General features: G+C 45.4%; 1 protein-coding gene across 2 annotated transcripts in view; it reads right to left on the bottom strand.

Annotated features, from left to right (window-relative positions):
• LOC123364708 (vasoactive intestinal polypeptide receptor-like) overlaps nt 1-26455 on the bottom strand; it is a 172042-nt gene that overhangs the window by 119674 nt on the left and 25913 nt on the right. The window lies entirely within an intron of this gene.

Here is a 26455-nt window from a genome sequence, read left to right as displayed (position 1 = left end):
CACGACATCGGTGAGTTTTGGATCATACTCTTAGAAACCGTGGGCCAGATTCTCCACTGCTATACAACGGCATAGTCCAGTGGAGCCATGCTGGTTTACAACAGTGATGATCCAGCCCTAGATTTCCCTCTCTGTCCACACTGCTTTATCATTCCTTGTTCATGAGCGTACTCAGAAGCTCAGTTTTACTCTATGAACTTCTGAATTATTCGGAGCACAAGCAAGAGTATCAAGAAGGGGTCCCGGTGGATGGTCTCCCACCAGGATTTAGACCTTTGTCAAGGATTAATACCAACAATAACCCAGTCCACTCTAATGTCCCCAAAAGTTTTTGGTGTCTTGATAAAAATAGATACAAATAGAATGATCAAGATGGATCCTAACATTTGGCTCTTCTGAAGCACCCTTCATCCAAGGAGTTCAAAGCGCTTTGCACACACAAGCTAATTACGCCTCACAACAGCCATAAGAAGGGGTTTTAATTACACACCAGTAATACAGGGATAAGCTGAGACCCAGCAGACCAGATTCTGGATGGATCTAACACCCTGAGTGGCCTCCTTGAAATCGACAAAGATACTCTAGATTTACAATACTTTGGGAGAACAACATTTTAGCAGAAAGAGCAAGGGCTTTATACTGCTATTACCTTTACTCACGTGGAGTAAGTACATTACTCTGCAAGTACTTTGTCAATACTACCACTCTCAGAGTAAGGGTAGTGGAGTCTGGCCATCCGTGACTTGCTCAAAGTAACACAGCAAGAGCCAGGAATGAACCCAGGCGTCCCCGTTCCTAGGCGACTGCTCCAACCACGGCATTTTAGGCCCTTCTAAACTATAACCATTGCACAGAACTGATCTCCTCTCTTTTGACACAGAGAACAGACACTTTGCCTGATAATCTACGTTCTGGCTGAGCAGAGGCAGCTTGCCCAAACTGACCCGCAGCTTTGAGGAATGCAACTTCGTTTCACCCAGATCATCCCCCATTCAGTTGGGAGGTCAAGGAAACTAGCACAGAGTGTTCTGCAAAGTGGCCAGAGAACCATAAGAAGGGGACGTGGCGTGATTGTGGTGCCTCATGCATCAGCTGCACACACGCAAACCCTCCTGAGCAGCAAGGTGAAGGCAAACGAGAGATTTCTCCAGGATGTGCTAGAGCTGGGAAGTGCTGTCCCCAGGGGCTGCTATAAGGACAACAAATGAAATGAAAAAGAAAGGAGACAAATTCCTGAAAAGTTGCTATCAAGCACAAAAGAGACCTATTGCTCTTCATGGTGTAATAGGAACATTGGCAAATAAACACCCTTAGCTCCTATTTAGCATTTTCCATCCATGGATCTCAAAGCACATGACAAAAGTGCCATTATCCCTATTTTACAGATGGGGGAAACAGGTGTAGAGTAGAGAAGTGACGTGCCCTAGGTCACACAGAGGGTCAGCAGCACATCCAGGAAGAAGAGAAGTGAGAAGTCCTGCAGGAAGGGCCACCAGCACATCCCTCGGCCCGTGCCGCTTCCCGCAGCCCCTATTGGCCTGGAGCGGCGAACCACAGCCAGTGGGAGCCGCGATCGGCCGAACCTGTGGACGTGGCAGATAAACAAACTGGCCCAGCCCACCAGGGGCTTTCCCTGAACAAGCAGCAGCCCTAGTTTGAGAACCACTGGCTTAGAGCACATGACCTCCCCTTCCCGTTGTCTAAGACTCTAACTCTTCCTTAGTAGTTAGGGGGCAGCTAAGAAGCTGTCAGGAGCACCAATGGGGATGTGTATCTCACATAATTTTGCTTTGCCCTTTGAGTCTAACCAGAATAGCCTGTTAAACAAACGCTGAGCTGGTGAACATGAATTTCCTCAGTTCAGACGCATGGATTCAGGCCCATCTCGATTCTGAGCGGCTGCCTTGCCAGCCCCCCTGCAGTGCCTGGAGTGATCGTTCGTGCTAAGGACTAACTAAGGGCTGATCAAAAACCCATGGGAATCTTTCAAAACACAGTGAAGTGAATGGAATCAGGCTCAACATTATTACAACTACTACTTAGCAGCTGGCTAGTGATTTGCATACATAAAGCACTTTACAGACATTAACTAATTAAGGAATGCAACCCTCCTATAAAGTAGGTAAATGAATATTATTATTATTCCCATTTTATAGAGAAGGAAACTGAGACCAAAAGGCTGAAGACAGCTTTGCCAGAAGGACCCTCTTGTTTTGGTTGCCCAGTTTGAGACATCTTGGGCCTGATTATCAGAAGTATTCAGCCCCTGCAGCTTCCATTAATTTCGACAGGAGTTGCAGGTGCTCCATACTTTCTGAAAATCAGATCGGAAGCGTCTGAGGTCCGGCACCCAAAACTGTAGCCTCCCAACATATGTGGACACTTGAAAATGTTGCCATTTCCCCAAGGCCATCCAAGACGTCGGTAGCAGGAATGAGACTGGTGCCCAATATCCTAAACCCGGTGCTCCAGCAACTACATTATACTGTTTCTCAATAGTGTGGTTATGGACAATATTTTAACATTGCTGGCTCTCAACATCATGAACATCTCTTGACGGAGCAAGCCTATGATGAAAGCCAAGGACCTTCCTATACATTTTCAGCTTAAATGACCTGCAAAATGACCTGTGGCTGTTCGTACCTTTAAAAACAACATTTCCAAATTCAGACATATGCCTGGCACAATCCATAAATGAAGCTCATTTGAAATAGCTTCAAATTATTTGAAAAGAATTGATTCAAAAGATGTGATTAACGCCAAAAGACAGGCCAAGACATACAAAGCTGTAGGCAAGAGATAAGGTACAGTTGATACATTCCTATTCTGAGATCAGAAAGAAATGAATCTCTTTCTTTCTAGCTGAACAAAACTCGCTTAATCTACATAGCTACGTGATTCCATTATTAACTGAAGATTCCTCTTTTGTTTCTTTATAAAGCAGCAAAACTCTTTAGAGAGGCAAGTCAGAGCCTAAATAATCCTCCAGTCTCTTCTTTCAAAGCGGTGCCAAAGATACGGAAAAAGTCCCCAGCTATCCTATATTTAAAACTGGAATTTGTAGAACCACTTAGCATCAGGCTTCATGTGAAGTGTTCTAAGCTGTTCTGAAGACAGAAAGTGGGATCTTTAAGGGACCAGGAATCTGGAACTCCTCCCTCTTCATTGACATGTGTTTGTGCATGTGCACACATGTGTTTCAAGCTACCCGTTAGGCAATTTAGGTTAGAACAGCCACAGAGAATGTATGTTGCAGACAGGTAATTCAAAGCCCAGGAAACACATGCTGGTTGTGCTCAGAAATATCCTTGCCAAAGAAACTGGATGTGTAACGTCGACAGACCCTGGTTGTCGGCGGGCGGGATTGAACCTGGGACTTCTGGAGCTTAGTGCATGAGCCTCTACCGCATAAGCTAAAAGCCAACTGCCTCTTAGTTAAGGCTGTAGAGCAGACTCGTTTAACTCTCTAAGTGGTCTCCATGCCACTAGATGGGACAGAACCCCACACCCAGGAGGTGTGTGGGTTACACATGCTGGATTTTGGTTGGGGGTGAACAGACCCACTAGATGCAGGGATCTGCCCCAGAGGGTTTACAGAGCTCTTGCAGACTCTGAACACTAACTTTATTTTCACTTGGGACATCTAGATTCAGCTCTTCTCTTCCGTCACAAGTCAAATGACGTGAATCAACCCAATTTACAGTGTAGCCTCTCAACTAAACTATGCAGAGTGTGTATATCAGAGAAGTTAACCATGAGCAAGGAGAAAGGGGTGGATTTGCCAGCAGGATTTAAAGGACTGAATGAGAATGAAGGCTTTAGGAAGGTTGAATTTATTGGAAGACAGCAGCAAGCTACAACTTGAATCAACCACAGCCCAGTGATTTTCCAGTAGGTTCTTGGGAGACAGGGATACAACGGCTTAAATGGATTCATAAAAATATTTCCCATTGCAGCGACACGCTTCCGTGTTGACAGACATTGAGGAATTTAAAGATAGAGGCTGGGAAGGTTGTTACGCTAACTTAAAAGCCTCAAGACACACAGGATTCCTAATAACACAGTGTGATGCCCACCCCGCCTAGAGGCATAAAGCTTAAGGAACTGAGAGGAGCACTGGCAATTTGCTAGCAGCCTGAGGGCCACACCTAGTTTGAAGCAGCCTCCTGCAACCACTCCTCTTTATAACAACCTGGGAAGGCTCCAGGTCCCAGGATGCAATGCTCCAGCGATCAGTGCTGCATCATAATTCTAGCCCCCTCTGTTGAAACCCAGGATGGAACAATCAATGGAACATCACATGCTAGAAACAGCACTATCCATGGGCCCCACATCTGTGTTAAATATCAGAGCAACCACTGCCTGCATTGTAGGTTTCCATGAATTGTTCTTGGCCTAAACACACCAGGTGAAATCCTGGCACCACTGAAGTCCATGAGAATTTTGTCATTGATTTCAATTGGGGCAAATATTTCACCGCTCAACTTCTTGTGTGGCACAAGCAATGTCTGTTTCCAGTGGGGTCCCACAGGGATTGGTTGTGGCCCTACACTATTTAACATTTTTATCAATGCCCTGGTAGAAAACATAAAATCATCACTAATCAAATGTGCAGATGACACAAAATTGGGGGAGGGGTCTATATTGACCTAATTTTTTCAAATGGAAATGAAGTATTCATTCAAAGGGAAATATCATGGCATGCTAGGTAGATACGCAAGCCAGAGATTTAGGTATGTAGATCATTGATTCAGAGCGATGTGGATTGCTTGGAACACTGGGCACAAGCAAACAATGTGTGTTTTAATACGGCTAAATGTAAATGTATATGTCTAGGAACAAAGAATGTAGGCCATACATATAGAGTGGGGTACTCTATCCTGGGAAGCAGTGAGTCTGAAAAAGATTTGGGGGTCATGGTAGATAATCAGCCATACATGAGCTCCCACTGTGACATAAGAACCTAAGAATGGCCAAACTGGGTCAGACCAACAGCCCTTCTAACCCAGGATCCTGTCTTCTGACAGTGGGCAGTGCCCGATGCTTCAGAGGGAATGAACAGAACAGGGCAATTATCAAGTGATCCATGCCCTGTCATACAGTGCCAGCTTCAGGCAGTCAAACGTTCAGGGATACCCAGTGCATGAGGTTGCGTCCCTGACCATCTTGTCAAATGGCCATTGAAGGATCTATCCTCCATGAATTTATCTAATTCTTTTTTTTAGCCCAATTATACTTTTGGCCTTCACAACATCCCCTGGCAATGAGTTCCAAAGGTTGATTGTGTATGGTGTGAAGAAATACTTCCCTTTGTTTGTTTTAAACCTGCTGCCTACTAATTTCATGGGGTGTCCCCTGGTTCTTGGGTTATGTGAAGGGGTAATTAACACTTTGTTATTAATTTTCTCTACACCATTCATGATTTTATAGACACCTATCATATCCCTCTGTCGTCTGCTTTCCAAACTGAACAGTCCCAGTCTTTTTAATCTCTCCTCATATGGAAATTGTTCCATACCCCTTAACTCTTTTGTTGCCCTTCTCTGTACTTTTTCTAATTCTAAAATATCTTTTCTCAGATGGGGCAACACAGTATTCAAGATGTGGGCGTACCATGGATTTATATAGAGGTATTGTGATATTTTCGGTCTTATTTATCCCTTTCCTATTGGTTCCTAATATTCTGTTATCTTTTTTGACTGCCACTGCAGATTGAGCAGATGTTTTCATAGAACTACCCACAATGACTCCAAGATCTCTTTCTTGAGTGGTAACAGTCAATTTTAGACCCCATCATTTTGTATGTATAGCTGGGATTATATTTTCCAATGCACATTACTTTGCATTAATCAACATTGAATTCCATCTGCCATTTTGCTGCCCAGTCACCCAGTTTTGTGAGATCCCTTTATAACTCTTTGCAGTCAGCTTTGGACTTAAGTATCTTGAGTAATTCTCTATTGTCTGCAAATTTTGCCGCCTCACTGTTTACTCCTTTTCCCAGATCATTTATGAATATGTTTAACAGTACTTGTCCCAGTACAGACCCCTGGGGACACCATTATTTACTTCTCTCCAGTCTAAAAACTAACCATATATTTGTTTCCTATTTTTAAGCAGTTACTGATCATGAGAGGACCTTCCCTCTTATCCCATGACTGCTTACTTTGCGTAACAGCCTTTGGTGAGGGACCTTGTAATGACTTTCTGAAAGTCCAAGTCTTTTGATACTGTGGCCAAAGGAGTTAACGTGATCCTGAGATGCATAAACCGGGGAATCTCGAGTAGGAGCAGAGAGGTTATTTTACCTCTGTATCTGGCACTGGTGTGACCACTGTGGAATACTGTGTCCAGTTCTGGGGTCCACAATTCAAGAAGGATGTTGATAAATTGGAGAGGTTCAGAGAAGAGCCACGAGAATGATTAAAGGATTAGAAAACCTGCCTTACAATGACAGACTCAAGGAGTTCAATCTATTTAGTTTAACAAAGGGAAGGTTAAGGGATGACTTGATTACACTCTATAAGTATCTATGTGGTGAAAAAATATTTAATAATGGGCTCTTTAGGCTAGCAGAAAAAGGTGTAACATGGTCCAATGGCTGGAAGTTGAAAGCTAGACAAATTCAGCCTGGAAATAAGGCACACATTTTTAACAGTAAAGGTAACTAACCATGGGAACAATTTACCAAGAGTCATGGCAGATTCTCCATCACTGACAATTTTTAAAGCAAGATGGGATGTTTTTCTAAAAGATCTGCTGTAGGAATTATTGTAGGAAAGTTCCCTGGCCTGTGCTATACACGAGGTCAGACTAGATGATCACAATGGTCCTCTCTGACCTTGGGATCTATGAATTGTTGTCTTAGTTAGGCTGCTAGTTATAGGGGCCACCCTGGCATTCATCTGCGCACACAAACCTGCCCCCACAGCTGCTTTCCCCTGCATTCAGATGAGCTGGCCATTCAGGCAGAAAATCCACTCTGTTTTTATCATGCTGTGTCTATCCTCTTATCATCCCTTGCCCCCTAAAACACCACTGGGGAAAAGCACACAGAGCTTTGCGCTTTGATCAATCAAATGACAAGCGCTTGAGGATGTAATTGACACAATAAATTATATGAGAGCTCAGAGGATTCTACAGTACCGTGACTATTTACAAACCGGCAGGTACCTTCCCAGCACCCGCTACATAAGGGAGAGCTTAGGATCACTTTGCCACACTGGGAAGTCAGTCCCCTTTTGGTTTAAATGAAGCACATCACTTGCCCCACTTCAGTTCCTAGTGGCATCAGCACTGTAGCTATTCTCCTTGTTGGCAGCTGATGACACCTTTGGCAGTCTCTGATGGGAGGCCAATGACTGAACGCACAGTAAATCAGATGCCTGGGGAAAGAAATGGAAGTGCTAAAAATGCAGGTGGAGGGTAGCGGGGGAGGTTGCATCTTGTGGAGAGGTCTGCTGAGTTTTGCAGACTATACTGGTGGTAAGTGATGCTACGTCAGATGGCTTGTGTGCACTGAAGCTCTCGCTCTTCCAAGGATCACACCTCCTTGCTCTCCAATGTTGCTCTGTCTCAATGTCTATGCCATGCCCATCCCTGTGACATGCAAGGGCCTTGGACATATTTGCTGCACAGGCTTGTTTTGCAGCATTTGATTATTATTTTTTGGGCCAAGGAACAGGAGAGAAGCATTGGAGAGGGGACACAGACTTTAGTGGGACTAGTCTGTGCTTCTGCACATGTGCCTGGCAACTCCGTGAGAAGGGCTCAGAAGCATCCAGAAAAAGGATGCGGTGGTTATTAGACATGCTCAGTAGCTGTTTATTAAACTCTATAGGAAGGTGGTTTCATTGTGGGCAAGGAGTCTTGCAGGTCTCCCACATATTCACCATTTGAGAGCTGAGCCAATCAGAACTTGGGGGGAGGGGAGAAAGCATGATAAATACTGGAGGTACAGACAGCCCTTAAATCAAAAGCGGATGTTGTTCTAAAAGATCTTCTCCGGGAATTATTTGGGGGAATTATTTGTGAGCTGTGTTATACAGGAGGTCAGACTAGATGATCACAACGGTCCCTTCTGGCCTTGGAATCTGTTAATCTATGAATTTCAGAGCTCATTGTCTGTGCTGGGGCTCGTAGGGCTGGCTGCTGAGGGAACTGAGTTAACATCAAATGGAACAGGCCCGGAGCACAGAGGGGACCTGTGCTGGGCCAGCCAGCCAATGACGGCTCTGTCCCGCTGTCAGTACATAACTGAAGAGCATCAACCAGCCTCGGCAACACAACGACAACCAGGTGATGCAACAGGAGCCATCACACAGTGTGAAGACCTACAGGCTGAGCAGCTGGATTTCACCTGCCTGCATGAGATGCCACAGAAGAAAATATAGTGCCCAGATAGAGAACAATGGGAAAGGACCGATGAAAAATGCCCCAGAACAGAGTTTTGGAAACTCAAGTTTTAGCAACTTTGGAGATGTCAAAAATTCAGATCAAGAAACAAGCTAGGCTGGGACAACAAAGGAGATGGCTGCTATAGAAAAATCATAACAGAGACAGAAAACCACGGTTTCTCAATCACTACAGCAAAGGGGAGGCAAATAGCCCTCCCTGTAGATATGGACATGACACTATGTTGGAGCTGGCTCTGGGGCTTTAGTTGTCTTTCCTTACCAGCCATGCAGCAACCTGCACCACAAGGAGCTACTACAGAGTTTACTGCCTGTTGTCACTCGACAGCCCAGCCCTAGCCCTAGCTAGATATGAACGAGGAGAGTCTCCTGGGGCAGGTTTTCAGGAATGAGGCTCCATTCCAAGCAGGCAGACACCTCGGTATGCACTTTTCAAGTGCTAACAACTGCGTAGGGGACAATCTTGCTTGATCACCTACACGCAGGGGTGACGGAATCCATCAGGCCACTAGTGCTGAGACAGAGCCCAGGCAGATATGTCGGTGTGAGTGGAGACCTGGGTGAGGCCCAGTGACCCTACACACCCCTGTCTTCACACGCGCCACACTACTGCAATAATCTTTGTACAAAATATGCCTTGTGATGCATCGTTTGAAAACAAATAACTCAGTGGTCATTAACATCAGGGGGAAAGGTATGCAGCAACATTATATGTAAAGTTATTAATCCCCCCGTAGGATGCTATTAGCATATGTTCAAGACCAGAGAGCCTTGCCGAGGTCAGGGTGTTAAACAGGTCTATCCTAAACGAAGGAATGTGGGTTGACCTCAAAATACATATAAGCACTAAACAGGGCCATCAAACTAACAAGGGGAGGAAACTGCTAGAAATTTCAGGACTGAGGATGTATTGGGGTCACCTGCTAACATTAACCCAGGCTGGTAAAGGCAAGAGTGTGTCTGTGATAACTGCTGTTGGATTCAAAGTGGCTGAATCGGAACTGCATGGTGTCCATGCTGGCTGCATGCGCGTACACTAGGCAGTGAGCACAAGCAGCAGAAGCATTTTGGGGCACTCAGGGTTATAATACAAGCGGTGACACAACCTTTTACTGGTCTGAATTGTATTCTGAGGGTGGCAGGCCCCTTTCAAAGAGATGAACAGGGAGAATGAAAAGGAATGACAGAAGCACAGAAATGTAGGGCTGGAAGGGACCTCAACAGGTCATCTAGCCCAGCCCTCCATGCTGCAGCAGGGTTAAGCCTAGACCATCCGTGACAGATGTTTGTCTAATTGGGGATGGTGTAGGTATGCTTAATCCTGCCTCAGCATGGCGGGGGGAGGGGAGACAGGGGGTGGATTAGATGATCTTTTGAGGTCCCTTCCATCCCTATTGTGCCTCTTGGGTCACCATCAAGCCAACTAGTGAATTTTTTCACTCGCACCAAGAATTAACACTAGAAACGTGCTTCGAAATGGTTTCACTATGCACACGCAGGGGAATTAACAGGGCCCAGGCAGGGAAAATTGAGAAGGGATTGATGGGTTGCAGACTCACTCCCTGATAAAGTAATCAGTCCTTCAAAGCCATTAAGCAAATAGGTCTGGATTTACATTCCCCTTCCATTCCTGTCTGCCCTGTTACTTCACATTCAGATCCTGATCTCACCTGACTCCACTCCAGTCTCCCTCAGCGCTGGATGCTTGTTCACATCAAATCAATTTAGGGCGATGATACCAGACATATGCCCTATCAGGTGCAGCATTGCAGATTAGCTACCGTTAGAGACCGTTGTGCTAGAGAATTTAAAAAACAAAACATTCACCTCGTTCCAGGAGAGAAAACATGCAGCAAAGGAGGAAACAGACTTGAGACTCATAATGGCTTCTGCAAATATTTGATAAATCTAATCAGAGGAGAAACAGCAGGCATCAGAGGGATACAAACACGAGTGAGGACCACAGGAAACATCTGGTCTCCCAACAGCTGGGTCAAGAGCATTTGTTTTTAGAGATTTAAATAGTGAGAGAGAGGGGGTCACAGTTAGGAAATCAACCACCAATGTAAAAGCCAATGTTTATTCTGAACCAGCCTCCTGTCCCCTTCATGCTCATAAGCCAAATGCAGTTCAGGCTAAAAGGTAGTGAATATTGCATGGAAATACCCCTAATACACGCATTCCCTTTGGATTGTTCTCAAGCCATCTAGCTTTACGTGGCAACAACAGGAGTCCTGAGATATGTTTTGCAGGGACATCAGTACTTCAGTCACTGTGTGAGGAATCATTGATCTTCATAGGAACATAAGAAAGGTCATATTGGGTCGGACCAATGGTCCATCTAGCCCAGTATCCTGTCTTCCAACAGTGGCCAATGCCAGGTGCCTCAGAGGGAATGAACAGAACTAGTAACCATCAAGTGATCCATCCCCTGTCGCTCATTCCCAGCTTCTGGCAAACAGAGGCTAGGGACATTCAGAGCATGGGGTTGCATCCCTGCCCACCTTGGCTAATAGCCATTGATGGATCTATCTTCCATGAACTTATCTAGATCTTTTTTGAGCCTAGTGATACTTTTGGCCTTCACAACATCCCCTGGCAATGAGTTCCATAGGTTGACTGTGCAAGGTGTGAAGTACTTCCGTTTGTTTTCAACCTGCTGCCTGTTAATTTCATTGGGTGACTTCTGGTTCTTGTATTAAGTAAAGGAGTAAATAACTTCCTTATTCATTTTCTCCACATCATGTTTTATAAGCCTCTATCATACCCCCACCCTTAGAAGTCTCTTTTCCAAGCTGAAAAATCCCAGACTTTTTAAACTCTCCTCATATAGAAGCTGTTCCATACCTCGAATATTTTTGTTGCCTTTCTCTGTACCTTTCCCAAGTCCAATATATCTTTTTTTGAGATGGGCTGACCAGAACTGCACGCAGTATTCAAGATGTGGGTTTACCATGGATTTATATAGAGGCATTATGATATTTTCTGTCTAATTACCCATTCCTTTCAAAATGGTTCCTAACATTCTGTTAGTTTTTTTGACTGCCACTTCACATTGAGCAGATGTTTTCAGAGAACTATCCGTGATGACTCAAACATCTATTTCTTGAGTGGTAACAGCTTATTTAGACCCCATCATTTTGTATTATAGTTGGGATTATGTTTTCCAATGTGCATTACTTTGCTTTTATCAACACTGAATTCCATCCACCATTTTGTTGCCCAGTCACGCAGCTTTGTGAGATCCCTTTGTAACTCTTCGCGGTTTGCTTTGGACTTGACTAATTTAGTATCATCTGCAAATTTTGCCACCTTACTATTTACCCATTTTTCCAGATCATTTATGGATATGTTGAACAGCACTTGTCCCAGTACAGACCCCTGGGGGACACCACTATTTACCTTTCTCCACTCTGAAAACTGACCATTTATTCCTACCCTTTGTTTTCTGCCTTTTAACCAGTTACCAATTCATGAGAGAACCTTCCCGCTAATCCCAGGACTGCTTCCTTTGCTTAAGATTTTGGTGAGGGAACTTGTCAAATCTTTCTGAAAGTCCAAGTACACTATATCCACTGGATCACCCTAATCCACATGCTTGTTGACCCCCTCAGAGAATTTTAATACATTGGTGAGGCGTGATTTCCATTTATAAAAACCATGTTGACTCTTCCCCAATAAATTGTGTTCATCTACGTGTCTAAACAATTCTGTTCTTTACTATAGTTTCAACCTATTTGCCTGGTACTGAAGTTGGGGCTTACCAGCCTGTAATTGCCAGGATTGTCTCTGGAGCGTTTTTTAAAAATTGGTTTCACATTAACTATCAGCCAGTCTTCTGGAACAGAAGCTGATTTAAACGATAGGTTATAAACTACAGTCAGTAGTTCTGCAATTTCACATTTGAGTTCCTTCAGAACTCTTACTATCTGGTCCTGGTGACTTATTACTGTTTAATTGATCGATTTCTTCCAAAACCTCCTCTACTGACACCTCAATCTGAGACATTTCCTCAGATTTGTCACCTAAAAAGAATAGCTCAGGTGTGGGAATCTCCCCCACATCTACTGCAGTGAAGAGTGAAGCAAAGCATTTATTTAGTTTCTCCCCAATGGCCTTATCTTCCTTAAGTGCTCGTTTAGCACCTCAGTTGTTCAGTGGCCCCACTGATTATTTAGCAGGCTTCCTGCTTCTGATGTACTTAATTATTTTATTTTTTTGCTATTAGTTTCTGAGTCTTTGGATGGTTGCACTTCAAATTCTTTTTTGGCCTGCCCAATTGTAGTTTTATACTTGACTTGCCAGAAATTATGCTCCTTTCTGTTTTCCTCAGTAGAATTTAACTTCCATTTTTAAAAGGAAGCCTTTTTTGCCTTTAACCACTTCTTTTACTTTGTTGTTTAGCCATGAGGGCACTTTTTTGATCCTTTAACTATGTTTTTAAATTTGGGGTATATATTTAATTTGAGCCTCTATTACGGTGTTTTTAAAAAGTTTCCATGCACCTTGCAGGCATTCCACTTTTGGGAATGTAGCTTTTAATTTCCGTTGAACTAACCTCCTCATTGTTGTGTGGTTCCCCTTTCTGAAGTTAAATGCTACTGTGGTGGGTTTCTCTGGTTTTTTCCCCTACCTCAAGGATATTAAATGTAATTATATTATGGTCGCTATTACCAATCAGCTGTATTCACCTTTTGGACCAGATCCTGTGCTCCACTTAGGACTAAATCAAGAATTGCCTCTCCTCTTGGGGGTTCCAGGACTAGCTGCTCCAAGAAGCAGTCATTTATATAGTGTCAAGAAAATTTCTCTCTGCATCCCGGCCTGAAGTGGCATGTACCCAGTTAATATAGGGATAGTTGAAATCTCTCCTTATTACTGAGGTTTCTATTCTTGTACCTTCTCTAATCTCCTGGAGCATTTCACCACCAGTCACCATCACCATCCTGGGCAGGTAGTCGGTAGTATATCCCTACTGCTATACTCTTATTATTCAAGCATGGAATTTCTATCCATAGAGATTCTACGGTACAGTTTGATTCATTTAAGGTTTTTACTATATTTGACTCTGTGCTTTCTTTCAAATATAGAGCCACCCCCCACCAGCACGACTTGCTCGTCACAAAATAAAATAACTATAACACCACCACCACGTTCCCCCAAGACCTGACATTCTCATGGACATTATTTATTTGTGACCTTTTCTATTTAACCCAGGCACGTCTCATGCAGTCCAATGCTCTGGCAGACTGTAAATAATGCTTCCAGTTGTCCATCAAAGATCGATCTCTCATTAGTGCCAATGATACATCACACTCAGAAGTTAATTAATAATAATAATGGCCTGATTCACCAGTGTTCTGCCAGTCGTAAACTGGTGGGACTCCATCCGGTGGAATATAATTATGAACCGAGCCCCATAACTTGTGGACAACCTGAACTTGAAAACAGAATAGCAGGGCTGCCCAGCGGGGGCGGGGGGGCAAGTGGGGCAATTTGCCCCAGGCCCCGGGCCCTGCAGGGGCCCCCACGAGAATATAGTATTCTATAGTATTGCAAATTTTTTTTTATGTAAGGGGCCCCCAAAATTGCTTTGCCCCCGGCTCCCTGAATCCTCTGGGTGGCCCTGCAGAATAGCACCTTTCATCAGAGGAGACCAAAGCAATTTACTCACGTAAGCCCTGTGGCCTGAATCTCTAAAGAGTAAGGAGCTCTCTGCTCCCATCTATTGGGGCTCAGGGAAAAGAATGGTCACAGAACGGCTTCATTTTCATAAGCTTCCCACCCAGAATTCCACAATTGACACTGCGAGTCACTGTAACTGTACACAAAATCAGAATTGGTTGGGTAGCGGAACTAAAGTGAGAGAAGAATGGGAAAAATGACAAGGAGCTTGTTCAAAGGTCTTAAATGCTACTGGTTCCCCTCCAGAGTGGTTCCTGCACCACTGGGGGGACTTTTCAAGAAGAGATGACGCAGGGATGGCTCTTTTCTGAAGCCACAGATCTGAGTGAACTCTATTCTATATAGGGTTTTAATACCATGCTTGTCAGTGTAGTATCTGAGCCCCTTCCAGTTGTGCATTAAGCAACATGACTACACAACTGTTCTGTTATTTGTTCTCTCAGAGGGAGAAGCATTTAAAATGGAGTGTCTTGTTTTGATAGTGTCTTTTTAATGCATATATATATATAAAATATATATTACTATAAATATATAATTTAATTTAATATAAATAAACTCTGGTGAGGACCCTCCTGCCTGGCACATTAATAAAGCTGAAATCACTATGGCTGGGTTAGGTGCTGGAGCCTTAGTATATGACCAGGCAGCACATCCCAAGCAGTAAGACACAGGCCTGGCCCAGTGCACCTCAGATTCTGACACTAAGCTACACCTAGACACTAAGCTATGAGTGGGGTTTAGCTGGTGGAGAAAGGGGAAGATATATGGTAAAGGAGCAGCAGCTGGGGAACCGAGGTAATGGACTACTGACAAAATTACCATGTGGTGCTTAGCTTTTTCATATAGATAAACCGTTGGTGTGTTTCCCCACATTCATGCTGTGTTTCCTTCCTTCCCCCCCAATAAGGTTTTCCTTGTTTCATAAACAGACTCAGTGCTCATGAGCAGGGAGGCAATGCCTATTGAAGATGCTCTTGGAAAGTATTTAGTGATTCCAGAAATTTTGGGGGAGGCTTGTGCTGGTGATGTTTGTTAGGTTTAAGAGGGACCCCACAGGCATTTGAACCCCACTCTTGTTGCTGCTGCTAACAGCTGGCAGAAGAGTTACACAATCAAGTACCCTCACAAAGTAGGTAGTTACTATTGCTGAATGGGGCACAGCAGTATCAGAGCTGAAATACGCCCAAGAAGTTCTGTTTCCATGTCTCCCACCAGGCCTTGCTAACAATTGGTAGGCAAAAAGATAGGGCCTGATTTTCAGAGATGGTGAGCACCTGCCACTCCCATTGGTTTTAGAGAGTGACACCTTCTGCGTGGCTTGCTGCGTTTATATAGTGGTTAGTACTCTGCATTGTGGCCACAGCAACTTCAGTTTGAATACAAGTCATGGTATCTCCTGGTGCTTTACAGGAGGTCTGGATGATCGTGATTGTCCCTTCTGGCCTTAAAAATATATGAATCTGAGGGCTTGTCTATATGAACACTTGGTTCGCGGCAAGCCAGGTTGTGAATCTACCCCGCTTTGAAATGGGAGTAGATCAAAGCACACAAAAGGAGCTTTTAGTGTACAACAGCAGGGTCCACAAGGACATTTGGTGCGGCAGGCTAGTTCAGGGTTGATTTACACCCTGGCTTGCTGGTAACTAAATGTTTACGCAGACAAGCCCTGAGTGGTGGGCAATCAGCACTTCTGCAGATCAGCTGAATAGGCTGCAGCCCTGGCCCTACTGAAGTCAATGGGAATGTTGCCATTGACTTCAGCAGAGCCAAGATTTCACCCATAATAAACCTGCCTTATGGTGAGAGATAAAAGCAGCTCAGCCTAGTTTATTCAACGGAAGGGGAAGCGGTGAATCATGGTCTACAAGCAGTTGTACAAGGAAGAGATTTATGATAGCAGATGGCTCTGTAATCTGGTTGAAAAAGGCATAATAAGATTCAGTGGCTGATACTTGAAGCTTGACAAATACAGACTAGAAACAAGGTACATTTTTTTAAACGGTGAGGCTAATTCATTATTGGAACAATTTACTAGGGATGTGGTGAGTTCACCAGAATTTGGAGTCTTTAAATCAAGACTGGGTGTCTTTTTAAAAGTTATGCTATAGCTCAAACAGCTCTTCTTGGCCATCCTACCGGGGACTGAAGCGGGAACCTCCAGAGCTAAAAGTCAACTGTTAGAGCTTGACCTAAAGAGCTAGGCTTTGGGCTGTAACAAACCTTTATGCTTATGTGTCCTTTGAACCCATATCCACTCACACATCTGGGGGTATGGATTCACTTTAAGGTGGGCTCCTTCTCACCCACGAAAGCACATGTAGCCGAGCTTGTGTTTGGATAGTCCTCCAATGCCATCCCACAATTCCTGGGGCCTGTACGTTCTAGCCTTTATGCCTATTTGTCCCAGTCACACAGGAAGTCTGTAATAGAACCCAGATGTCCTGAGGCCCAATTCAGTGTCTTGACCGCAAGGCCACGTTGCATTTCAATGTGGAGCTGTAAGTATAACTGCTGAATAGCACAGTCCAGAAAATGACAAAAAAAAAATCATTCACTTTTATTTAAAAAAGAATAGCGGAAAAAAATCAATGGAAGATTATACTTCACTTAAAGAGCTAGGGCTGAGTTGTCAGAACAGATTCTTCCCACAGCTACTTTCCATCATAATTGTTCTGATGCTTATTTTATTCATTCTGAATTCAAAATATAAACATAAAACCAATATTCATCCCAGACTCTGGGCACCCTTGCCAGATAATTAAATAAATGACCCAATAAAGGCAAAAGCAGTAGTCGCTAACACAAACGGCAGTCCACAAAACCAGAATTTTCTCATCTCAAACGCCAATCCTTCCATATAAACACACACACTGAACCCCCAAACCTCAACCCTCCTCAATATGATAAGCTCTAAAGGTAAATAAATTGAAGCTTTGTATATGAAGAGAGGTGGAGATCTTGCCTTGCCACTAATCATTTTTATCACCCATCCCTGAACCCCTCCTCTAGTTCTTCTCTATCCTTTTTGAAATGGGGTGACCAGAACTGAACACACTATACCAGGTGAGGGGGCACCGTTTATTTACAATATGGCATTAAGCATTCTCAGTATTATATTCCATCCCATCTCTTATGCACCCTACCTAAATTGCTTCTTTGAGCACCACGGAACACTGAGCACACAATATCACTCAAGACCTGGTTACAGTCAGTTTGGAACCCAGCGAAGTAGATCAATAGTTCAAATGATCCCTTCTAAGGTGCAGTAACTTGGCATTTGTCAACACTGGATTTCATCCGTCATCATGCTACCCATTCAGAGCCCAAGCTCCACCCTGAGCCACAAGGTCTACACAGCTATTTTTAGCACAGTAGTGCAAGCCCGAGTCTATTGACCCAGGCTAGGCAACTCTCTGCTGCAGGCTGTGTAGACGTAACCTTTGAAGTTCCTCACAGTTTTGACTCACCTACATACAATTTTTTTATCCAGTGTTGTTGTAGCCCTGTTGGTCCCAGGATATTAGAGAGACAAGGTGGGTGAGGTGATATCTTCAGTTGGTGAGAGACACAAGCTTTTGAGCCACACAGAGCTCTTCTTCAGGTCTGGGAAAGATACTCAGGGTGTCACAGTTAAATACAAGGTGGAACCGATTGTTTAGCATAAGTAGTTAACCCATATTTCCAGGGACCATTCAAGGTAAAGTGGCCATTAACTCCCTTCCAGTCACAGCAGGGGAAAGAAAGGACCAAGGGAAAGTCACCTGTGGGGAGCGGGTTGTTAGTGGATTATAGATTGTTGTAATAAACCATAAATCCAGTGTCTCTATTGAGTCCATGATTATTTGTGTCTAGCAAATTTCTGAATTTAAGCCCCCAGGCTTGTCTTTTGAAGGCGTTGTGCAGGTTTCCTTTGAAACTGAGGACTGAGAGGTCAAATATAGTGTGATCAGTTTCTGAAAAATGTTCACACCAGGTGATAGGGTCTTTTTGTATTTTATCATTTTCCTGTGTGAGTTCATTCAAGAGCATAGTGATTGTTGGGTTTTGCCCCACAGTTGTTATTGCGGCATTTAGTGCACTGGATGAAGTATACCACACTTGGAATAGGCATGGGTACGACCCATGGATCTTGAAAGATGTGTTGTGGTGCATGTTGATCATTGTAGCAGTGGAGATATGTCCGCAGGTTTTGCAACTATTGTTCTGGCAAGATCAGGTGCTGCTTTGAGTTGGTGTGTCCTGGAGTGTGGGGAGCTTGCTACTTCTCTGGTGGAGTGTCCTTGTTTGGTGAAGGCAGTTTTGAATGTGTTAAGGCGTATACCCGGGACTTTCTCCTCAGAGCATGTCCTGTGGTATCTGAGTGCCTTTCAAAAGACGAGCCCGGGAGCTTAAATTCACAACTTTGCTAGAAACTAAAAATCATGACATGAATAGAGACACTGGAGTTATGGCTTATTACAACAATCTATAACCCACTAATGCTTCCCCCATGACTCCCCCCCCCCACGTCCTTTCCTCATATGACTGGAACGGTCCCTTGAAATATATGTTAACTACTTATGCTAAACAATCCTTGTATTTAACTGTGACACTTTGAGTACGTTTTCCACACCTGAAGGCCTCCACGTACGCTCGAAAGCTTGTCCTTCTCACCAACAGTAGTTGGTCCAATAAAAGGTATTTCCTTACCCGCCTCGTCTCGCTGTATAATTCTGTGTCATCTGCAAATGTTGCCGCCTCACTGCTTGCCCCTCTTTTCCACATAATTAATAAATATTTTAAACATCAGCTGCCATACAGAACCCGGGGGCTTCCCACTGGTAACCTTAACTATGCTGAAAAGCGACCAGCTGTTCCTACTCTTTTCTGATTTTTACTAATCCATGACGATATTTTACCTTTCACGCCATGGCAGTTTAACGCCCTTAGTAGCTACTTGTCGGATAAGATTTTTGAAAATCAGTTTTATATTTAATCCAGAAGACCTCTAGCTACACAGCACTCATGAGAACCTCATTGATTGATGGGATCCAGGATGGGATTAGATGGGACAAGAGACACCTAATGAACCACCCAAACCCACCTTCTGCAGTATCAGGATGTCTTTGGAGGTCTCTAATGCAATTACTGACCACATCTAATGCAGTTCAGTTTAGGAGACAGGACAGAAGTCACAACCCAAGGAGTTCTGGCTGTATGTCATTATTAAGCTAAAAGATGTAATACTAGACATTCATCATCAAGCTATTCCAATGCATAGAAAAGATAAGAAGAGCCACAGGAGGCCAATGTGGCTGTACAAGCAGTTTTTTCGCTATCTAAACACCAAAAGGGATACATACATATAGGAAATGGAAGTGTTACCCAGGGTTCTTTTAACCCAAAGCTCTTGGTAACTTTTACTCTGTGCGAGGAGGTGTCAGGAAATAAATCAGGGGAGACACGGCCGTCCCACCGATAGATGGCTGGCACAAACAGGACAACACAAGACTGCTTTCACTTAAAGCTACACTTTACTTAGTCTCAAGCACTTGTCAAGCACAAGATTAGTAAAACACTCCCAACTCTTGATAATTACCAAAGCTGAGTGTGGCTTTCGAGTGACACAACGGCAGCTCATCTGCCGGTGGGTAACACAAGATGCATCCAGAGGGAGAGGCCAGTCCCAAAGAGTCCCCCCCATCTCAAGCTTTGCCTTTATTTATACATTAGTAATACAGTGACATGTCCCTTAAAGAAAACTTGTCAAGCAAACAGTTCCAATGGGCAAGCAAGAGGCTCCTTCTGATTAACCAGGGGTGGGTTTTTCCCAGAGTCTGCAGCCTTGAGACCCCAATAGACATTCCTGGGGCATATCAACGACTTCAACACGATTCTTATCAGGAAGGACGTGGGGTCAAGCTGCCCTTTCTGTGGCACCCAATACCCCCTCCCCTCCTGCCTTGATCAAGCTGAGATTGCTGAATGGCCAATTTACAGCTTGCTGACTAGGCCGCCTTTAGCAATAAGCCATAGTGGCTTCAAGCACTTTACTGGTTTGCCAAAGTCTCTCCGTACAGAAGGAGGGGCATGTCACCAAAGATGTATACGTGGGAATTGCACAAGTATGTAGGGACAAAATTAGGAAAGCCAAGGCAAAGCCTGAGTTACTGCTGAAAGTGATTAGAGGAAATTAAGGGGGGAAGATGATAGCAGGTTTCAAATACTTGAAATAGACGGAGAAAAGTTGTTCTCTCTCGCCACAGAGGGCAGGACAAGAGGCAATGGGTTCTAACTACAGCAGAGTAGCTTTAGATTAAATCTCAGGAAAAACTTCCTAACTGTAAAGAAGAGCAGGACAATGGAGCAGATGCCTAGGGAGGTTGTGGAACATCCTTCCCTGGAGGTTTTCAAAAGGAGGCTGGACAACCATCTGTCTGGGGTGGTTTAGACACGACAAATCCTGCATCTCGGTGGGCGTTTGGATTAGATGACCCCTGTGGTCAGAGGCGGATTAAGGTTTGGTGGGGCCCTGGGCCAGAGCAAGTGGGAGCCCCCCTCCCCACCCCTTCCGATTATGGTCCTGCCCCTGTTCCGCCCCTTCCGCCCACGGCCCCACCCGGTTTTGCCCCTTCCCCAAGTGGCTCTGCCCCTGTTCCACCCATGGTCCTGCCCCATTCTGCCCCTCCACTGCAGCCCCACAACCTGTTTGCTCTTTTCTGCACCTCCCACCCAAACCAGAGAATCTCTGTCGTCCCCACCCCCCAGCCAGAGCCCCAGGGCTGCGGCAGGGAGTGAAGTTCCTCCAGTCTTGGGGCCGCAGCCGGGTCCGGGCACTAGGGCTTACCCCACCACACCCTGCCCATCCCTACTACTGGGGTCGGGGCGCTGGGGCTTTCCCCGCCCACCTGGCGCTTCTGCTGGGGAGTGGGTTGGGGCACGGGTGCTTCCCCTGCCCTGCCTGGCGCTGCTACTGGGGTCAGGGCTCTGGGGCTTCTCCCACCCCACCCGCCTGGTGGTTCTGCCAGGGCTTCCACCACCCAGCAGCAGATTTTTTCCGGGGCCCCTGGGCACAGGCCCCGTCAGCCCAGTGGCAAAATTCGCCACGGCCTGTACTTCAAAGATTCTAGGACTCTAAGCTGTAAACGCAGTTTTACAAGACTTCCCCAAAATCTTTCAGGAAGAGAAAGTGCTACTATAGAACACTGAAGCAAGCAGATTTCTTTGGGGGGGGCGGGGGAACAACACAAACCAAAGCCAATTTCAAACAATTCATTCCTGAGCTAAAAAAAAAAGATTTCTCCAGAACAGTTTCACAGGTCACGTTACAAACGCCCGGAAGTTATGCACTTACAGCAGAAGTGCTGACAAAGCACTAACTACAACAGAGCACAAGAAGAGCCCTGGAGATATATATGAATTATAAAAAAAAAAAAACTTAACCCTTAGAAACTTAGTATTTGTTTTCAGCCTGCTAACCAAGCAAATGCATAGGAATGTCTATACTCCATTCTACCTATAAATACAGCCATGTCTGTAGAGTCAAAGATAGGTACCTAGGGATCTACATGTGTGTATATTCTTCCAAATTTAAGCTAACGCTTCCTGAATATTTGGAAGCTGAGCTGACCCCAGCATCAGGGAAATGGAAGCAAGTCCCCTTTCAGCTCCGTCATGTGTTGTTAAAGGCCTACCCAGAAAAGAGCAATCACACCTCCTGTGCATGTATTGATGTGCAGGGAAATAGTTAACAATAATTACATTTAAAATGTAATCATCATTGGCATCTGAATTAGCCCCCATTGAAATAAATGGGGCAGTTCACACCTCTCGGAGCAATTGTTTCAGGCTCTCTGCAAACTCAGGCAGACTTCCCTGCATTGGTTATCTTGAACAACCGAGAGGCCTGTGTGTGCCCCTGCATTAGTCCTGCAGGGGAGGAGTGCCCAGAGTTCATGAAATGCTGGCTTATGGAATGATTACTTTATTATTCCTCTGGTCTCCGCTTGGGGGCATGGGTTCAAATCCCACCAGTGTAAACATCAGTCTTTTGTGGTGTCTCCAGTGTGCATGGTACCAAGCCTTGTTGTGATAGTCCCTGGTAGCTGGGTGTACATGGCTCAGACAAGCCCTATAGGGAGTTGTCTGCTGAGGATTTATGTGCCTTAACATCTGGCAGGTCCAATTACACACCCTGCTCTCCCCTCCTCCCCCAAACTGCCATGGATCCCTCATCACCTCCCCTCTAGCATCCCATGATTCATCCCAGTCACAGGGAAAGAGCAACCTCAGATTCACCCATAGCAGATTCATCTCATGGCCTCTGCTGACCCGGCACTGTTCAGCCCATTCACCACAATGCATATAGAAGTATTTTGGGATCGGGCCCATACTGATGCATGGGCACTGAAATCCTTCTCAGTGGATGGGGCGAGTAGGTTCAATCCATACGTGGGATTGAGCATCACAAGGAGAAGAACAAGACGATATCAGAGGGGTAACAGGTATGAGCCTTGGCTTGAACAAAGAACCCAGTCTAACTCTACTTGGCAGTCAGAGAGACAACACGTAGGCGAGGGAGAGCATTTTCAGACAGGACCTGATAAAAGAGGGAGCGTTCATGAGGTGCCAGAGGGAAGGATCTACAAGGGGTGATGAGAATCATTAAGGAAAGGAAAGAGTCGAAGAGTTGTACTTGTTGGTATTGTCAGGACATAATACTCAAGGTAATGAATGGAGGAGCAAGGGAGTCAAGAACTGAATCTTGTGTGACGCTATATCGTAGCGTCTTGGCAAAACATAGGAGTCACTCTGCATGGTACTGATAGAGAAGATGAACTGTGACCAAAGAGGATTGGGTACCACGTGAAAACACTTTAACGGGTCCTTGTAAAAGCGCATAATGCTCCAACTTCAACCCCCATAAACCAAGAGTTCAGACAGGTGCTGCATCCTTAAACATGACCTCTGAATCTCTTCGGTCCGGCCAGGGAACCTCGTCATTCTTCTAATATTTCTATTCCATACACCCATGATGGCAAATACCTACTTAGCCAAAGGCCTTGGAGAACACTCAAAAGCCATTGGCTAGGTGTGGCAGCGAACTGATGCATGGGATGCATGTGATGCTCAAGCTAATTGGGAGTAACAGAAATTAGAACTTAACCAAGAGCAATTCAGCCTCCAACTCCCCTGTGAGGTAGGGAAATATTACTCCCATCTTAGAGAGGTGAAATAGGTAGAGAAGTTAGCCACAGGCCCACCATCCTGCAGCGACTCAGCAGTGGAGCTGGGATTAGAATTCAGAGATTCCTGGGTCCCTGTCACATTATCAGGCCACTAGCTCACACGTCTCTCAGGAAGTGCTGTTGAACAGGGCTCTGTTGGGCTGGCCTCCTCGTTGCTGCCTTATGAACTGCTCTGCAGAGGGACAAACTGATGTAGTACGGTGGACTGACTCATTGTGCGTCAGGTCAGTCTGCTGCTGATTGCTTCCTAGATTTCCAGAGTTAAAAACAAATGACATAGAGGTGTTGTCTGACTTTCAGAAGCACCAGCAGCCGCGGGCATGGCTTGGGTGGTTCTGAGCCTACTGTAAGTGGCTGTTATATAAGGACTTTGCCCTCATATCTTAACTTAACTATATTTGCGCACTCCTTGCCTTCCTGTCATTTCTGAGGTCTGATCTCAGCCTAGGTGTGGAGAAACACATTTAAATCCCATTATAGTGTAATTGGCTTTCCTTATATGCCTGCCGGTCTCCAATCACAGAGTCCTAAGCACTTGTCCAGGTTGGTGTGTGCCTGGGAGCACACACAAATAGAAGAAAACGCTTTCCTGGCTGACACTGTGAACTCAGAGCTGAGGAAATGACGACGTGGATGATGCTCCCACATCGCACCTTAGGGTCCTTATTGTTTGTTTAACATCCTTATACAAACAGCGACCTGCTATATCAGGCAAGATGAGCATGCAAGGCAGAACAGAGTTCAAATTTTAAATGGCAGGGAGCGAGTGACAGAGAGCGAGAGAGAAGTATCGTCACCTTGACTCTGTTAGGAGCTACTGCATATTGCCAACTCTTGAGAATGCATCAAACGTTTTGCAATACTTGGCACTTTCCTTAAAGCACCAGCACCTGGAGTCCTGGGATTATGCGGAAATCTCAGGTTTCATTTAAAAGAGTTCTGGTTGTGGAGAAAAGTTTTAAAGCATGTATCATAACTAAGGCTAAGATTTTGTCACAGATATTTTTAGTAAAAGTCGTGGACTAGTCACAGGCAATAAAGAGAAATTCATGGAAGCCCATGACCTGGCTGTGACTTTTACTAAAAATATCCATGAAAAAATGGAGAGCCCAGCTGTGGGGTCCCCACTCTTCCTGCAGCGTATATGCAGCTGTGGGAATGTGTTCAGAGTTCTGGGGGCCCCCACCGCCTGTGGAGGCTCAGAGCTCCAGGGTCTCCCCGTGGCAGCCAGGAGCTCCGGGGTATTCCCACTACCTGCAGCAGCTCAGAGCTCCAAGGTCCCTCCGTGGCAGCCAGGAGCTCCGGGGTATTCCCACTACCTGCAGCAGCTCAGAGCTCCAAGGTTCCTCCCATAGCAGCCAGGAGCTCCAGGATACTCCCCCTACCTGTGGCAGCTCAGAGCTCCAGGGTACCCTCACTGGGTGGCGGGGGTATCCCGCAGTTCCCAGCCGCCATGGGCTGAAGTCATGGAGGGCATTGGAAGTCACGGATTCCGTGACTTCCACGACCTCCGTGAAAACAGAGGTCTTAATCATAACAGTCCACAAACCAGAAGGCAACTAAAAAGAACCCAACATGTGTTACTTAAACAAAACCATGATTTTTTTTTTTTTTAGGCCTGACTCGTGATTTTTGCACACTTGGGGTTTGCTATAATGTGACTGTTTCTTATCCATATTTCAGTAGCACCCAATCAAGATTGCAGCCCGTTGTGGTAGGTGCTGTACAAACGCACAACGACACTGAGGGAGTGGGGGGAGATAACTGCAAGGCACAAAGGGCAGTCAGACCTGCATTCTCATTGAAAGACAATAGGAATGGAGCACCTAACTGACCTCCGTGTCCCTTGACACCTCTCCCGCTGCCCCTGGCCCAGGGAGCCAGACCCAGGCCATGACTAAAGTTGTAATAGTTGGGGCCTAGCAGGCCAAGCCTAAGTATGAGCTGAATTGTGGGAAACTAGATCTTCAGTACCACCGAAGAGACTGTCAAACCGGAGGGATTTTTCCTTATAAAAAACTCTCTACAGCGAAGTGGAAAAGGAATAAGGGATATTGTTAAGAGCTTTACTTAATACTTTACATTTCAAATACTTTACCCGCTCTCCTTTGGCCGTATCTTTAAAAAAGGTTGAAAAGATTTTTTTTTTTAACGGTGTGTTCGCTTAACGGTTTTGTGTTGTACAGTCGCAGGGCCCTGTCCACATCTTTGAATCTGTGGGCCCATTTACTCAATCACAATTAACACAGCGTAGCTGCCTGGCAGGTACTGAGAACAGGGAGAGGGAATCCTGGGATTTGATGGTATCTTCCAGTCAGGGCCGGCTCCAGGCCCCAGCACGCCAAGCACGTGCTTGGGGCGGCATGCTGCGAGGGGAGCTCCGCCGGTCGGCAGCAGGCGGCTCCGGTGGACCTCCCGCAGGCATGCCGGCGGAGGGTCCACTGGTCCCGCGGCTCCTCCGCAGGCACGTCTGCAGGAGGTCCACCGGAGCCGCGGGACCGGCGACCGCCAGAGCGCCCCCCGTGGAGTGCTGCCGTGCTTGGGGCGGCGAAATTGCTAGAGCCACCCCTGCTTCCAGTGTCCAGAAGGCAATAGGGCCAGTCGTGGGGTTTCAGGATACAAAAGCCCAGGCTTTGCCGTACACAGGCACAGCGAACATTGGCTGCTTCTGCCGATTACTAACTATTTGGACGGGCTCTGAGTGGATTGTGAAATCCCAGGATTGCAGATGTGCTCTGGGACGGCTTTTGCTTTCCCTGTTTAACACCCTGCCTTTTCTATCAATCTTAGGTACTTCTGTGGTCCCTGTTCCTGGGATTTCACAATCCCTTTGCTTTACATTTCCTGTAAAAACGTAACTTATTCCCAACCAAATGACTGGCAGATGCACAAGGCTACGAGTGACACAGTGCAGCCTTTGCTTCTCATTGAAACAATAAGACACTGAAATGCCATACATCTCCGGATGATCTTCATTACAGTGGCAGAGGATTCAGTCAAGGAAGAAACCTGCATCATGCAGGGCATGGACTGGATAACTGAAGGGTAGAGCTGAGCGAATAATTGATTTTGGTTCACCAGCGGTTCCGAAAAAAATATTGGTTTGAGTCAAACCAAGTCCCAAAACGG

This window comes from Mauremys mutica, chromosome 2, assembly GCF_020497125.1.
Source record: "Mauremys mutica isolate MM-2020 ecotype Southern chromosome 2, ASM2049712v1, whole genome shotgun sequence".
Lineage (NCBI taxonomy): Eukaryota > Metazoa > Chordata > Testudines > Geoemydidae > Mauremys > Mauremys mutica.
The sequence above is the reverse complement of the archived record's forward strand: the minus strand, read 5'-3'. Positions and strand labels throughout refer to the sequence as shown.